The sequence below is a fragment of the Diadema setosum genome, chromosome 13 (assembly GCF_964275005.1).
Source record: "Diadema setosum chromosome 13, eeDiaSeto1, whole genome shotgun sequence".
Lineage (NCBI taxonomy): Eukaryota > Metazoa > Echinodermata > Echinoidea > Diadematoida > Diadematidae > Diadema > Diadema setosum.
Window position 1 is genome coordinate 2,805,904 of NC_092697.1, and position 17,102 is coordinate 2,823,005.

The window sequence follows — 17,102 nt, forward strand, 5'->3', positions numbered from 1 at the left end:
TTGTTTTTCACATTGTCATTTTATTCATATACCATTGTCACATTTTATGTATGCATATTTTATTAAGTGAACGTAAAGGAAATGATAAACTAAAATCATTTAGAGAGCAAACTCGCGGATATATAAGGGTGCAAACTACACGATTTATTTGTAAGGGTTGATTTTTTTCCCCTTTTTTTTCATGGATTCAGGCACGGTAAAGCCTAAGGGTAAAATGCATGCACATGAAAAATGTAAGCACATGTTTCCGTGTGCTTGCAAACACCACATTTTAGAATGAATAAAGACTAGCTGTGATAGTGGAATTTCTCATGAATAAATAATAAAGCATTAAAACCCTGGCTATTGTTCAACACCATTGTCAGGGTGTTAACCACATACTCCCATACACACCCACTGACCCCTGTGCAAAGTGAAAATTTTGTACAGAGGGTTGGAAATAGAGCAAAATCTGTAACCTAACTGTGAAATTAATCATGGATTTCATGAAACTGATTTGTGTTTTAAACCGCCTCCAACGAAATTGTACACTATACAACTATCTCCCATATCAATGATAGTGTTATCTGATATATAGTTACTGAATTATTAAGAATCAAAAGTGGATTTTTTTAACGCCTATTAATCCATAGAATACATTCGATGCAAAATAATGACATGGATGTTTCCTAGAGTGTCAATTCACGGACCCAGTAGTTTGGTCACCTGGTGTGGGCATGTTCATTCTTTTCTTGAACATGATTAATGAATTCAATGAATTGTTGAGTCGTGCAAACTTATGTGCGCATAAGTTGACTCCCAGATGGCTCATTGTACAGCTCGTTCATGCGTGTTTGAGCTGAGCATCTAGCGCAAATTCCATTTCCATAGCAGATCAGCTCTTCTGAGGCTTTTCGTAGCGGCTTACTGCAACTCTGACTTCAAAATTATTTTGTCCACTTCATAATATCAAGACCCCGCAGATTCCTACCACGTGGAAAATGGTGAGTTAAGACATCATCGTGAAGCATGATTTGAAATATCCACAATGTTCTCGACCAAGGCCTTACTCTCGATATTACCCTTCATCAAATTTCTTGTATCTGTTATGTTTTTGGTTGTATAGCCATGTCTTATAATGTAGGCTTGCAGGCAGTATTATTAAAATGTTCATTTTAGAATTCTGTTAAAACTGGCTAGTTTTATGCGTGCTGTTTTCTGTTCTATTTTGTTTTGTTTCGTAACCATTCTGTGGAATTAGAGCAGCTTTAGCGATAAAATGTCTTGCTAAAGACGTCATGGCATTCCGATTTCAGATTTCAGGTTCATTTATTGTTCATTTAGGAAATTCTTTTTGTTGGTACATGGGCGTGCACATAGGAATATCTACATACATGATTAAACTCACATATATTCATGTACATGTACACATTATAAATGGTACAATTTTCACTACATACACAATTATACAAGCATAATTTATACTCACAATACAGTGAACACATACATAATCACAATTTCAAGTAATTCTTTATATTTACCGATCAACAACAAAACAAAATAGTTAAGAAAACGTAGAATCGGATATTCCTATAGGAAGTGTATCCTTAACATAACCTTTACGCCACCTCCCCCCCCCCACACACACACACAAACACACATCCCCAAGGATAATACATCGCGTCGTGCCATACCACTATTTTGATTAATAACGAATAAAAGGAAGGGAACTGAAGTTGATGAATAATTGTTGATAAACTTATGGATAAATAGACTAGTGTACTAACTAAACTTATAATGGCAAACATTGCACGCTTATCTTTATGCTGGGATAATTCTCTGTAGTCAGGTAGTGTTAGTGGTAGACTTAAGTTCACCCTGTATGCAGCAAGGCAGTGCATAAGAATTGAACTATACATTAAGCTGCCATGGAGTGAGTTATGTAGTCACATTTACATAAGTTAGCTCTTCTGCAAAATTATTACACACGCATGAACAGTGGCCTTGAGCTCATGACACTTGATTTTCCTTTTCAGGTATTCAAGCAAGATACAATATGATGAAGTTGCGCGCATTCTCCTGATCACGTAAACTTATATGCAATTCTGAAGGACAGAGTGATTCCTCAACAGAATATGTAAGTTTCATTAATGGATTAATCCGTAATACATGTATTTTCAGGTTATTGATTCATCTAGATTTTCAGCATGTGATATCCGTGAAGTATATTATATTAAAGCGTATTATTACACATGAACGCAGTTTTATCGATTACTATAACGTAGCCAACGTTTAGTGGGTTGCGGAAAATTTGATAAGACTATAGTGCAATTTTTGATACCATCTATAATCGAGAGATATGTTACTCAAGTGGACCATTGCGATCATTCATTCTTGCCTTTTCCGTTCTACGTCTTCTCAGTTTTTTTTTTTTTGGACTTTTTCCTGAAAACTCCATGATGGATTGTAACTCATACAGGCAGCATCTCTACCCCGCAAGAATCTTCATTTTTTTCTTTTTTTTTATATTTATTTATTTATATATTATTTATTTTATTTTATTTTATTTTATTTATCATTATTATTATTATTTTTTTTTTTTTTTGGGGGGGGGGGGGTAATCTTCTTTTCTGTAACCAGTATTATCAAAGTAAATCAAATCAATGTTATGAATAAGTAGAGGGGCTATATTTTCTCTTTTTTTGTGTGTGTGGTAGCAGGATTAGAGGTGTCAACCATAATGGGCATCATTACACCCATTGCCATGGCCAGCACCCGGACCATCATCTGTGGCAAGCTCAGCAACGGCTGAATGGCTGAGGTCTATAAGTCTTACTCCTTTCCTGACTGTGTAAAATATACAGCAAACTGATATTAAATTTGCATGTAATTTGATGTTGTCTTACTTTGTTATTTTATGTTATGAAGACTTTGAGTTGGTCAGGAAAAATGTGGGAATAATTGAATATGCCCTATGTCATAAATGTATGCAGGCCTACATAAAAGGTGTGTATTTTCATCTCAGTCCAAATTCGCCAGATTTTTCTTTTCAACATGACTTTACTCAGGCTATTCCACATTTGTGACCGTGCACCTCAAAACGAACATAAAGTCGCACACACTGATTTTGAGTGAGGACTGAAAACAAGTGAAATGGGTCAACCTAGCCGAACTTGACTTTTTCATATTTTCTGAAAGAGCGGGTCTTCTTTTACATCATGCTAAAATTTGGTATCATAAAACGGGCAGGAAAGTGTGTTTTTCTAGCAGTTTATCTCGACCATTTTTGGTAGAATAGTGTGATTAGATGTGTCTTTAGAATCCCTTTTTCATTTCTGAAAAACCTTGTCCACACTCTTCAATTTCAACTCTAATAACTTTTGAAAGGATAGTGCTACTGCTTTGAAAGTTGGCATTAATTATGGACAAAATGTGTTAATGAGGCATGCTTAATTTCAGTTTAATCTGATAATCCCTTCATTGTTGTTACTCTGGTGGTTTACTTCCTGTTTTTTGTACTATTCATCGCACAGCCAGCACGGTTTGGTAAAGATTAAGCGCTTGAATAGACACTGTACTTCAGAGCCTATTTTCTCAGTTCACACTTTTCCTGAGTTTGTGCTTTCTTTCCAATATTTAGATAGGTTAGGAGAGTCCATTTGATTTGAGTTATACATCATTTTAAAGCTTAAAGTCTGCTCTTTCAGAATATAGTCTTCACTAAAAATTCATGTCTGGCGACTTTTTGTTTGTTTTGAGGTGCAGGGTCACATTTATTCTTTTTTTTTTTTTCAGCTCTAACTTAGTGATGTCGGCATGCTGTCTCCTAATTCCCCGTCTGCCTGGAGAGGACATGCTGTATGTCTGTGACAAAGTAAGTGCTGCACTTTTATTTTTTTATGGGAGACGGGAATTCCATCTGCTTTCTGACTAGAAATATAAGAGGAATATTTCTTTGCAACATTATCATGTTTTACTTATATGACAAAGAGCTGAAATAAATCTATCCGACCGGATTTGTTTAGAAACCAATATCAAAGCTTAAAGGGATGATATAGTATTGGTGGAGGTGAGGATTTGGGCTTTTAACTTTTTGTGATATACCAAGAACCTACTTAAATGAAATAATAGAGAGTATGCCATTCTAAGAGGAATTCTAAAGATTATTTGATGAAAATTGGTTTTGAAATGGATGAGCCATCCAAAAACAAAATAAAACGCAGCGATCGTGATAAAAAGTGAGTCCTATATTATATTATTATTGCTCTGTTTTGGATATCGCAGCTATTTCAAAACCATTTCTCATTATTTCAGCAAAAGTCGTTAGAAACCTGAAGTAGATCTATGCAATCAATTTAATTTTCCATTTTCTGGTCAATGATCATAGTTGCAACCTGTTAGTTTATGTAAGCAACAAAACCGCCTATAGTGTAAACGACCTATTTCCTTCGAAATTTTATTCAGTCATTATTTATTCATGCCAAAATCTCTTTCAGAACCTGGCAGGACTAAATCCCACAATCTTCACTGTGAATGCTGCGCACTATTTGGCTGGATGGTTGTGAAATCTGCCCGTATTCCTGTATACAATCGTGTCTTCCTTCGCTACAATGTTTCCGGCCTTCTGTGCTCTGTGGCTTTCAGTATCCCAGACAAGGCAGAAACACCCGATGCATACTTCAGCAGTACATTGCAAGCCTTGATCTGAACAGGCAACTATCACGAAGAAAAACCTACTGCATTTCATTAACAATATTGTTCAATAATTGTCTTGATATAGTTTACCAGCCTAAAGTTTTCATGGTGTATACTTTTACAAGGAATTGTCACCAGAGAAATGATGTTGTTCAGCTTGTCCCTCCGTTCGTACATCAGTCTGTTATCGATTATGGCAACGTTGTATCACGAAGGGAAATGAAACGAAAAGTACAAGTGGACAAGTTAATGCAGGGAGATTACTTGAGCAGTTGAACACATCGTCACAAATTGAGGAATATCGGAAAATCCGTCGAAGAGCTATATATACACATATATTTAGAGTTTCAGTGCCGCCATTACGAGATGAGAAAGCTACATCTTTGACGTCAACCATGGAAAATTATATAAAGAAATGTAAAGAAAATAGGCATAGTTTCACGTTTCTAGCATTACAAAAGGAGCACTTGATTAACTTCTTCCAGAAGGGGGTGGGGGTAATATTACCCTTAACATTATGGCAACGACAAATAAGTGGAGGCAATTTGTACTTTTCATTTAGAATCAGATTTTATGGAATTCCCTTGATATTTTCTTTATAGGCCTATACGTTTCCATACATGAAAGTGACACTGAAACTTTAAAAAATGCATAACTTCCACTGATCATACGATTTTCCATGTTCACATATGTGTTCTTATGATATTGCTCCAATCCACGGGTACATTTGGGTTTCATTCCCCTTTAAGTACTGTTTGAGGTATCCAAATGAAACTTTGCATATGTATATACGATTGGATGAAGTTACTTCTACCACCTTGTGGGTGCCAGCGTTCAAGGTCAAATATTGTAGGTCATTGTCAAATTCTACAATGTCATTTCGTGCTCTTTCTTTGCATCTCACCTTGTAAGCACTGTCGACATAGTATCGTGGTGTTCTTTTAGTAACTTTCCACACTTTTGAGCTATATGACCACCAAATTCACTCCCCAGAACATCTAAAGATGGCTGTCAAGTGTTGATATTGGTGAAGTCCGACTCCGTCAACAGTCAAAAGGTCAATGAGCTTACATTTGAAAATCAGTGTAATCACAAATTCGATATGTGGGCAAGACCTCACTTCGCTTCTACCTTGTTAGATGGTGAATATTTGTGAAGCTTCCGTTTCTAATTCATACAGCATCAGCATACCTTATGTCTGAGAATAGTGGTAAAGAAGATTAGATACTTTGGCAACAGCGTGTAAAATTCGCAAAATTTTATTTTGTGCCTTATTTGCTGAACAAACGTCGTAGGAGGACTACAACCTGCCAGGCAGTATGGCGGAACAATTACTTTATTATTAGCGTCATAGAATAAATGACAATGATGTAGTTCTGAAGCATGCTATTCATTAGATACTTTTGCAATGACTCCATGTATACCTTTAATCGAACTAGGTATATAATCACCAATGTCTTGTACTTGAATAACGACAGAATGATTTCGGTGAGGAAAGTTTTCTGTCAAGTCATTTAGGAATAAGGGAACGTGTCAATATTATGCTATTTGTTCCATAGTTATATCTGAAGTGGTTAAATATATTTTCCTTTAAAAAAAATCATTTTATATATACCTACGTTGCATCCAGATGCCTATTCGTTGAAAAATATGGGCAATGTATTCAAAGGACAAAGATCATACACTAATGGGCCTAGGGTATACAACATTTCACTCGTTGTTGTTGTTTTGCTTTGTTTTGTTTTGTGTTTTTTTTTTTTGGGGGGGGGAGGGGGGGGAGGGGGGGGGGGGACACGGTTCAAAGTGTCCTGAAACTTTGTATAATACATGCATTTAGTCATGTATGATGCCAAACTGTTCCCGCTCATAGCCGTTTCAAGGAAATGACTTAAGATTATTCTTATACTCCATGATTTGGTAATGCTTCAGTGGTTCATAAGAGTCCAGTGAAACTGTGTACAGAACAAAAAGTGGATTTGACAATGGTATACGATATCCGCAATTTACTCTTTGACGGGGTCTATCATCCGATTAATATGTATAAGCACGGTAGTCCCCTATTCGGAAACTACAAGTTAGATAAGCTGCAATCATTTTGCACGCGACCATGGCGTTATAGCCAAAGGTGATCTGCAAATCCCTGTGTGCCTACAGAGGATTGGAAAACGTAACAACTTTCTATGTATAGAACAACGAAACAGAAACTGGTGCATGTATTATTCTCAGTCACTTTGTTAGTCATTATGATGATTTGCTCATTGCAGTTCCGGAATCTCAGCTCGAGGGACTCGAATTGATCACCCAAAACAAAATCTGAATACATAACCATGATAACTGCGATTCTGCCTAGTCTCCATTGGTAGCCCATAAGGGCTGGTATCAAGTTTGATTTTCATATTATAATTATACCTTGTATTTAGATGTTTTCATCGAAATGCCCGTATACCTGAATATGGTATGCGTATGTCAGTTAAGTATCTAAACCATAATGAATTGTAGTCGTAATCTAAGTGCCAAGAATCTCATGTTTTAAATAAATGTGAACCCCAAGACATGTCGTGATAAGGACTTTAAGACAATTGGCGTCGTCATTATAAAACAAACTCCTAATTGTAAGACATGTTTTAAATTTTAGATAAATTCATGTCTATGCTGGAAACATATCTTTTTGATGATTCATGATGACGTCACTGTTACATGAATATTGTACGCATGGAAATATGCAGGCCTATTCGTTTGAATGCATACAAACAACTTGTTAAATCCTCTTACATTTTTTTTTTTTTTTTTAGATATGGTGCATACTTTAGAAATGTACGTAGCATGCTTTTGTTTTTTGAGGCTTTGTGTACTGGCAAAAAGCATATCTTATTCTTATAGATTATGTGAATAAGTACGTATTCAAGTACGTTTTGAATAAAACGTATCCAGACAAATGTATATCATATTTTTACCTCTTCCTTCATGCAGATGTATGCTCTTGCTTAGAGGGTTTGTTTGATAGATAGTGATAGTGCTCACCTCATTGGAAAGGTAATTGGGTAGATATTTGGTTTTAGTATGTCATTCAAACACAACTATAAGTTAACTTCTACATTAACATTTCAAAACTCACAAATTCCACGCACACATTTCATGATTCACAGGATCCAAATTACACCAATCTTATTTACTTTGCAGAGTGCAACAACAGCATAAGTTTGATATACTGAGCAAACAGGCTTGCATTAGTTCGCACTATTCAAGGTTTAAAGTAGTTCAGTAACCAAATTGTACCTTGTTATGTATATTAAGTATATTTACCTTATAGGTATAATGTTGCAAATATGTGGTGCTTATTTCATCCATAACTGCTGCAAAATTGCTTCTTTAAAGGAGCCAATCAGTGTCACTGCCTGTTCCTCTAGAGACGCAATATTGCCCAGTAATCTCAAGGTTCACTTGAGGTTATACTGGGCAACATTGCGCCTCTAAAGGCGTAGACAGTGACACTGACTGGCTCCTTTAAAGAAGCAATTTTGCTGCAGTCATGGATCAAATAAGCACCACATAGGTGCAACATTATACCTATATATATGGCACAAAATCGCACCCTCAAAAGAGGCTACAATCTTGGAACTTAGGGTGCTTCTTTGCACCCTCACGAAAGGTGTAAAGTTGCACCAAAAGTAGAGGCAAGAGAGGGTGCAAAGTTGCGTCGAAAATTAAAGGGAGAAAGATCGCACCCTCAAGAAAGGTGCATCTCAGCACCAATTAGTGTGGGTGGAAAGATGCACCCTCAAGAAGAGGGTGCAACTTAGCACCACTTAGTGTGGATGGAAATATGCACCCAAGGGAACCACTTCGCACCCTCAATAAAGGGTGCAATTTTGCACCTTCTTTGGCGGTGCAAAGGTGCACCCACAGGTTGCAAGGTTATACCCTTGCGCAAGGTACCACTTTTGCACCCATTTCTCGAGGGTGCAAGATAACACCCATAGGGAGCCACCAGTGTGACATCACTTTGCACCCTTAAAAGGTGCAAGAATGAATCATGTTTTCTTAGTGTGTAGGGATCAATGATTCCCATCAATTTTGTTTTATTTTTTTAAAAAGATTTTTCCCTCTACTCCAAAGAAGATGGATGCAATAAATTTGAGCACATGCATATTGTACTGCATCACTGTTAATCAAAGGGGTGACAAATGTATGTGGTAACTTAATCACAACATGGAGACATAATCTTCATCCCAAGAGCATGGATGACCATTGGAAGATCCTACTATTTAGCTGCTATTTGTAGCATTCCCCCCCCCCCCAAAAAAAAAAAAAAATGACGGAAAGAAAAAAAAATACATACGAGTGTCTGTCAACAGTTTTCTCTCTTGAATATTAGACCATAAAAAGGTTTTATTAAAGAATTGCCTGGAGAGAAGGGGGTGCTTAATCATGAGCGCAGCCAGATTCGTATCATGCGGAATGCCAAGCTGTGTGTGGCCAAACATTCTTTCATATGCTTGGAACACCTTACAGATGAATGTATTGATTAACATGTGGCCATGAAGAGGAGATCTTTTCTTGACTATATAAGTCAAAACTATTTTCAGTTACTAGTATATACAACAATCAACAATTTAAAGCATTAACAATCACACATTCTATGCAACAAACTCTTTTCATCGGCGAGCCCTGTTCTACTTTTAATGTTGAAGTGCTGCAGTACATCCTGGTAACAGCTTCATGCTAAACTACCGCTGAGCCTGATGAGGCCGACTCTTCAACAAGAATGTAAGTTCCAACGTCAGAGGAGCATATACTGTATCTCAAAAGAGGAAAAAGCAAGGGTATTTAGACCTATACACCGATGGTAGCTGTCTCTTCTCATTGGGCTTCTAATCTAACGATGGAATGGTGCTCGGTCAGGTGCTTGGTGGGAGCGGCAACTACTCTCTCTCTCTCTGCCTGAGGTGATGAGTGGTGTCATAGCTCCTCAGGGTCTTAAAACGATACTCAATGAATCCATGATCCTTGCCATACAGGTATACTCCTGAAATACAAAGTATAACAATGCATTGTAAGTCAAAGCTTTTTCTTGAGTCTCAACAAATTTGACTTTGGCACAGAGTTGACTATAACTGATGAAGATCTGATAGCAGTAGAAATACATGTAGTGGCATTCTTATGGAAGAAAACGAGAATAGGTTTATTATAAATGAACGGCGCAACTGGCATGTTGGAACTTAAGTTACATTACGTTGAAGTTAACGTTTAATATCGAACCTAAGTCATGGAATCAGGCCAATCTGCACACAACTTTATTAGACATCTATGAGAAGGTACATCAAAGATTATAAAAAGTCCCCACATTGCCTGTATATTTGCACAATAAGTTAATTAAGAAATTGATGCAATTTCCCTGTAAAGGCCATTTTTTTTTTTTTTTTTTTTTTTTGGGGGGGGGGGGGGGGGGTCATGCCCATAGCCTGAAAAACTTTGGGTCCTTGCCCCCTAACTAAACAAGGATGATCAACTCCTCGTTTGGTTGCTTAATTCTGTCCACTAGCTCTTGAGAAAAGTTGAAAATTTTGAAGTTTTTGCAAGCTAGATGAATAAGATACCATGTTACAAGGTATGTCACTTTAGCTTTCTGCTAAAGAGGGCTAAAAAAAGTTGTAGATCACATAAACTTACGAGTATAAACTTACATGTCCTTTTGCACCTTGTGTGGTGTCTCACAAAGTGGGGTACTGCATCGCAACAGCCTCGGCTACAACATCCTTTGCTCACTACTTGGTATCTGAATGTAAAAAGAAAGCAAGAAGAATGTTAATCATATTCTAGGACGCAAATATATAACATAAAAAATTTGGCCCTCATTTTAATCTTTTAAGGGGCTGAACTATTTTTACGGGTTTTTTTTCTTGGCATTAATTTCTATTGCTATTCAGTACCACTGTTTCAAGTACATTTATTGCTACTTGAGCCAGATATCAGTTAATACATGTGAAAATTTCATGCAGATAGGTTAAGTGTGAATATGCACAGTTAGTAGAAAAAATTTATACAAGATGTGATTATCCATTGAACTTCATGGCACATCAACTCCCACTTTTTTATTAATCATTGTGATGATTAAATCATAAGTATTAGGACTATTATGAAATCAATATACATGTGGCCCGATGGGGCTACCAAGAAAATAAGTCAGCGTGGAGTCTTGTACGTACACTCTGTTTACATGTCTCATACAAGTATACCAGTCTTTATTTTTAAATCTATAACCATCACTTCATTAACAATGTTATACTTACCGGTCCCTTCTACTTTCTTTCTTCTTTTTTTTTTTCTGGGGGGGGGGGGGCAAATTTTAGTCTGCTTTTCTCTATACTTGAGAAGACCAAAAAAAAAAAAAAATGAACAGGCAAATTACATGGTTATATATTGGATGGAAATGTAGTACAAGACATGACAATGGGAAACTGGTATTCCAGACCAATAATATAATATATGAATAATAATAATATTTTAAGTAATTGAACTTACGCTGTACAGTTTTCTGCTTCCATTTGCAACAACAAATATGCTGCAATGATCTGGGTGTGCAGATGTCTCCTCGGAACAGTCAGAACTCCTTCCCTCAGCTTTTGAAGTATCTCTTCCCCCTTGAAGTGATGTGTGTGTTGAATTCCTGGGCAAATAAGTAAAATTTAATGGCTTTATGAATAATACAAATGGCATGAGGATAGTAGGTTCCTCCAGTTTACATTATAAACTTGAAGAGCAAAATCATTTAACATACATATTTGACATAAGCAACAGCTCTACTTACACAACTCAAGACTGACCATAACATGGTTTTCACTTCTGTCGATACGGCAAGTACACGGTACACATTTTTCTTAAATACAAGTACTAACTTGTCAAGACATTCATTTTCAGAGGGAAGGACAGCTCCAAAACTGCTCCATGAAATATCTTGAAAATCATTTCTTCAAACAAAATAAAACCAACCAAGCATTCAGTCTCTTAATGTAGCCTCTTATGTAATTACTAAGACTCTAGAATGTAAAATAAATATAAATCAATTTCAAACTAGTCTCCCTTCATTAATCATAGTGGAAAACAACAGAATAGCTTACAGCAGGGTTAGTGCAATGGAAGTCCATATCTCACAGGCTCCTTCGCTGATGTTGGCCCGGTGTTTCCAGCATTCGTCAACCCTGAATTCAATGGCTAGTCGTTGACCACATCTGGTACTTTGCAATCTGGTGATCTGCACCCTCTTCGTGTGACAGAGACTGTACAGCTATCAATATCTGTCTTTGTTCTCCAAATGATGACCCCTACACCGAGTTCCTTTAAATCACCATCACTCCCAAAGAGCTGTCATGTCTACGTCTCTATCTGGAGGAAAGTATGAAAACACAAGGTTCAGAAATGGATTTAGAACTCATTTCCACAAGACAATAATTATGCAGTTGTTTTGTCCACACAAATACTAAGTGAGCACCAATACAAAAGCTAGTACGGGGTAGGCCTAATTACTTTTTTAGCTACATCAGCATATTTAATGTTAGAATTAAAGACCCAAAGATGATCTCTGCCAAATTTCAATACCGGTACATAAGGTCACCTGTAACTTTCATAAAAAAACAATGTTGAAAATAGTACCAGTCATTGTCTGCTACAAGGGGGATCGATCTCCATGATGTGTGAGCACGCTGATCTTCAGCTAGAAGTGTGATGTCACAGTGGACCAACACTTAACACGAACAGAACACGCATCATACTTCTTACCTAGTAACCAAGGTTACAGTAACGCTAGTAGGTGATTACGACACATGACGTGGGAGCTAGTGTACGTGGTATTCTCCCAGCTGTTTGGATGCTCGAATGTAGCGGCAAATAAAAGTCCTTTTTACTACATACAGTGTATATAATGAACAATAATCATAAATCACCAAATTTCACCATTCTTTACCGTCCTGATCGAGATCACCATCTCATCTGGCAACACAGACCAGTGTCAGTGATTCGGCTGTCAACTCAACAATAGCAATGTAGGGGTGCCTAGAGTACGTGTCTGGCGCTAGGCGCTTCTTAAATCTATTGCTTTGATTAGCACAGCTTAGTAACAGTTAAAGTTCGATCTCTACACTCGACCACAGTAATCTCTGTGTGATGATTAACTATACACAGCCCAGTCGTACATTAAGACGTACCTACGTACAGCGACTGGGCTGTGTATAGGTCTATGTGATGATATTATGCTTTAATACGAATGTCAATTCGGCATAATGGCTAACGACCACCGTTTCATTCATCACTCATTTTTTTTTTTTTTTGAATAGTTCAAGCCCTAGATCCCAACGTGTACAATTAAACTAAAGTCTAAAGACTCAACGTATTATTAGATCCCAACACCAGTCCTAGTGTGTACCAGTTGAGTTTCGGCCTCTAGCTGTTCGTATTATGTGTTCTATGGTATGACCAGCCCCATAGCTAACTGTGCCACGGGCGGCTCGGGGTTATTCGTATAGAACCCTAAAGGTAACTTACTTATGATGGTCGTTTACGGAGAGGTATAACGTTAGACTAGCCCGTAATGCTGAAAATAACTCAATAAGTTATCGATCTATGGTTTGCTTACCTTCAAAAATGTGAATAATATCTCCGCCCCACTCAATTTGAAGACAGACATTTCCTCACGTCCATCACGACATCCAGGCTCAGATTCTCACGATTGCACTTACACGCACGTAAATCTGTGATCCTATGCATAATACACGCACAGCTAGCACACAGCACGCAATTGCACACAGTCCACGCACAGCTAGGCGACGCGTCGCTGCGTCAGGTAAACCTGCCCGCGCCCAAGCCAGGGGAAATTGCGGCTAGTGATTGGCTTAGAGTAAACACATGACAGGGGAATTCTCAATTTCTATTGGCCTAGCCAAATGCGTTTAATTATGTATTCACTCGGAATTCACTCGGCTTAATTTTCACTCGGAATTCACTCGGCGAATGGGTTTCACACAAATTTCACTCGTTACAAGAGTGAAATTCACTCGACAACGAGTGAAAGTCACTCTTAATTGAGTGAAATTTTATTCACTCCTTCCGAGGAGTGAATTATTCACTCGAAATTTTTTAGAGAGTAAGGTATGGGCTTTACTGAATGTATGCAATATCATTATCAAAGAAGGGAACGGGAGGGAATGGAAAAAATCGAAAAAAAAAACAAAAAAAAAAACATTTTGCATGGATCAGGGCTGACTGAGACTTAAGAAAAAAAATACATTGATCATAGACTACTAACTGGAAACATATTTCAATAATAAATACATTTTTAAATGAGCTTTAAAGGAAAAAAGTGAAGTACACTGCTTTAATTGATCAGGTAGGTTATTCCAAACATCGGGACCGTAATGTCTAATTGATTTCTGAGCTAAGACAGTTTTGGGGTTTACAAGGTGAAAGTCTGTCGAACGGCGAGTTGGATATGTGTGTATATTCGAATTTAAGTGAAAAATATCATGAAATAAAGAGGGAAGTTGATTTGTTGCGTACTTGTACATGAATATACCTGTTTGTAAAATGTGGATGTCCTGAAGCTTCAAAGTATGCAAACAATGAAATAAAGGATCTGTATGAGATAAATATGTTGAATTAGTAATAATGCGAATAGCACGCTTTTGGAGTAAATACAATGAATTCAGTTTAGTAATACTACAATTTCCCCATACAATATTTGAATACAATATATGAGGCAAAATTAAAGAATTATATAAAATAATCAGGGATCGTTCTGATAGGAGATCTTTCAACTTCCAGAGTACGCCAATATTTCTTGACAGGGTCCTTTGTAGACAGGATATATGTTCGTTCCATGTCAAATGAGAATCGATTGTAATGCCTAAAAATATAATAACCTGTTTCTCGCAAAGAGAAAACCCATCAATTGATATATTGATATTAAAATCCTGTGAGTAGTGTTTTCTAAAATGAACAAAATTTGTCTTGTTAACATTCAAAGATAACTTGTTTGATTTAAACCAATTCAATATAATCAATAATTCAGTGTTCAAACGATTAACAAAGGTCCCTATATCATAATCTGATGTAATAATAGATGTATCATCAGCAAAAAGTATAAAATTCAGAGATGGAGAAGAACTTATAATATCATTTATATAAATGTTAAACAACAGAGGCCCTAAAATGGAGCCTTGAGGTACCCCACATTTAATATCAAGTTTCTGTGATTCATAAGACTGAAAACTAACATACTGTTGACGGTTTTGCAAATAATTTATAAACCAGAGCAGAGCGTGACCTCGGACTCCATACGTAAATTCAATACTTCATGGTCGATGGTGTCGAATGCTTTCGACAAATCCATGTATATACCTATAACATGCTTCTTATCAGCAAAAGCTTCAGTTATTTTATCACACATGTGAGCGATTGCATAATCAGTAGAATATCCACTTCTAAATCCAAATTGATTTGGTATCAATAAATTATTGGTTTGTAAAAACTGATGTAACCTTTTATACACAATTTTTTCAAGAACTTTGGATATACTTGGTAATAATGAAATTGGTCTATAATTGCTCATTAATTTAGAGTCATCTTTTTTTATGAATAGGAATAACTTTTGCATGTTTGAATGAGATCGGAAAAATGCCTGTTGAAAGAGACATATTAAATACGTGAGTTAGGGGGTTTGCAATGAAAAAAAAAATTATTTGTTTCAATAAATGAACACTAAGACCATCATGCCCACTCGATTTAATTGTTTTCAGATTCTGGACAACATTGATTATTTCATGATCATTGGTAGGCGTGAGAAATAATGAATTTTCACAAGAATTGGGTAAATAATCAGTAAAATGTGTATTACATGAATTCATATTAGATGCTAAACTAGGACCAATATTTATAAAGTAATCATTAAATGAGTTGGCAATTGTGGTAAAATCAGTAATTTCCTCATTGTCAAAGATGATAGAGTTGGTAGTTTCTTTTACCGTCTTTCCCATAAGAGCATTGACAGTTTTCCACAATGAAAAAAGATTATCCTTATTTTATTTCTATATTATTCGAATAATACAATTTTCGGGACAATCTTATTATAAAGAACTATACTTGAAGGTGATAGCATATTAGTTTCATTTTGCGGAAATAAGGAGAAAAGTGATAAAACCGGCTTTCCATGAGGGTAAAATTTCAAACACTTTCACAAAATACAGCTCAGATTTACACTTTTGCACATATTTTCGAACGGAATTGACTTTTGTTTTGTATGCTTAATCATTCGGTGAAATTTCATTGCATTTGATATATTGATTTAAAAGAGCAGCATACACCCGACATTATGTTAGCGTTAAAAATGAATCTTCAGATTGCTCAGAAAGATGGCGGCTTTAAGCATGGAACATCAAAGGCACAAATGCACCTGTGGAATTCTTTTGTCCATCCATAAAAAACTGAAAGTTGATTGAATGATTATAGTCAGTTGTAACTCCATCTCTCGAACCTCCTTGGTCCGTCCTTCCGTCCGTCCGTAATGAATTTTGTGTACAGCGTAACTAAAAAAAAAAAAAAACAAACTTTGAGGTATCCTAATGAAACTTGGCATGACTGTATGTGCAATAGTGGGTGAAGTTGTGCCTATCAACTTTTGGGTGCACATGCTCAAGGTCAAGGTCAAAAGGTCAAGGTCAAATGCTTAAGATTTAACTATTTCCCCCATAACTATGCAATGCCGGAAGATACTTTCTGGAAACTTAGTGTATACATGTATTACCCAATTAAGATTGTCTGGTGAAAGTTTGGGGTCATGAGGTCAAGGTCAAAAGGCCAAGTACAAATGTTAAAATTTCACCTTTTTCTCCGTATCTTGAAAATTGTTCAAGGTATCTTCATGGAACATAGTATATATGCATGTATTGACTGGCAGTGACTATATAAGGAATTTGGGGTTCATGGGGTCAAAGGTCAAGGGCAACACTTCAAAATTCTGCTATTTCCCTCATATTAATGCATTGCCAGCAGGATTATTTTGTGTGTGTGTGTTTGCTTTTTTTTTTAACTTGGTGTTTGCATGTATAACCCAATATATATTCTCTGGGAAGTTTTTGTTGTTGTTGTTGTTGTTTTTTTGCCAAAAAGGTTAAAGGTCAAAAGGTCAAAGATCAAGTGAAAGTGCTGAACTTACTTCTTCCTCCATATCTCGGAAGTGTCTCAAGTTATCTTGAAATTTAGTACATATTTATGCATGTTCTGCCTGACAGTGATTCACTTATGAATTTTAGGTTCAAAGGCCAGACAAGAAAACGGTAACAATTTACTATTTAATACAGAAATTGCACTTTTTCTCTATACCTTGAAAATTACTCAATGCATAAACTTATGAAAGGGTAAAAGTCAAGTTAAAGTCTTTA

General features: G+C 36.4%; 1 long non-coding RNA gene across 1 annotated transcript; it reads right to left on the minus strand.

Annotated features, from left to right (window-relative positions):
* Window positions 1-8,988: 8,988 nt before the first annotated feature.
* LOC140236678 (uncharacterized) lies at window positions 8,989-13,711 on the minus strand. The gene is made up of 5 exons (XR_011901778.1): window positions 13,304-13,711; window positions 11,793-12,057; window positions 11,197-11,341; window positions 10,359-10,450; window positions 8,989-9,700 (listed from the first exon to the last, which is right to left on the minus strand). It is a non-coding gene; the product is annotated as an uncharacterized lncRNA (long non-coding RNA).
* Window positions 13,712-17,102: the final 3,391 nt, after the last annotated feature.